Raw genomic sequence first — 911 nt, forward strand, 5'->3', positions numbered from 1 at the left:
TTTCTATAGTAAGTGTGTAATAATGTGATAAGGTTAATATTGTAACTTTTCCTCTTAGTTTTTTTTTTCTATTTTTCTTTGCATGCACGATCGAATGTCACAATTATATGATCTAGATTCTGTAGACCTTGAACTAGAAAAGATACTTTGCACACATAAACACATTGCATTAAGGGCTAAAATTGAGAATAAAGTTTAAATTGATTTGGAACAACAACCATAAGCACCATAAGAGAGGCCATTTAAATATTACTACAATCATTTAGTTGATTTGAGCACTTCATCCATATGATACCCGAATGTAGTTGCTAGAAGTTTTGAGTTAAAATCTAGTGTGCTAAATTATCACTTATCATTCTGTGACATAGAAAACAAAGACCTGTACAATCATTTGAATGATTTCATGCTATTTGCCAAACTTTTAAATATGAACATTTTATAGATAAAAATGTTAAGCTTAGATTGTTTTCATTTTCTCTAAAGGATAGAGCTCATTCTTAATTTAATATATTGCTTGGTAATAGTATCACATTATGGAAACAAATGGTAACTAAATTTTTAAATAAATATTTCTCAGTGCATAAAACCAATGCTATTTGTAGAGAAATCTCAGAGTTTACTCAGAGATAGGATAAGAATTTTTGGAAGCATGAGAGTGATTCAATGGGGTACTCTTGAAGTGTCCACATCACGAGTACCAGAAATGGAAACAAGGTCCATACTTTTTGGAGGGACTATTGCCACATGTACAATAATGGCTAATGGCTACAAGTGGAGGTGAGCTCATGTCTAAAAGCGCATTAGAAATTTGGGATTTCTTCTAACAACAAGTGGATAATTCTTAATAGTGAAGTTGGTCATTCAGGAATGTGAGAAAAATCAAAAGGAATAAATGAAGTCCACGTTGGCGA

The 911-nt window shown here is 31.6% G+C and overlaps 1 non-coding gene across 1 annotated transcript; it reads right to left on the reverse strand.

The window, feature by feature from the left end:
• Positions 1-590: 590 nt before the first annotated feature.
• On the reverse strand, positions 591-697 carry LOC112095491. The gene has a single exon (XR_002903865.1). It is a non-coding gene; the product is annotated as a small nucleolar RNA R71 (small nucleolar RNA).
• Positions 698-911: the final 214 nt, after the last annotated feature.

The sequence above is a fragment of the Citrus clementina genome, unplaced genomic scaffold, assembly GCF_000493195.1.
Source record: "Citrus clementina cultivar Clemenules unplaced genomic scaffold, Citrus_clementina_v1.0 scaffold_9, whole genome shotgun sequence".
In the NCBI taxonomy this organism is placed as follows: domain Eukaryota; kingdom Viridiplantae; phylum Streptophyta; class Magnoliopsida; order Sapindales; family Rutaceae; genus Citrus; species Citrus x clementina.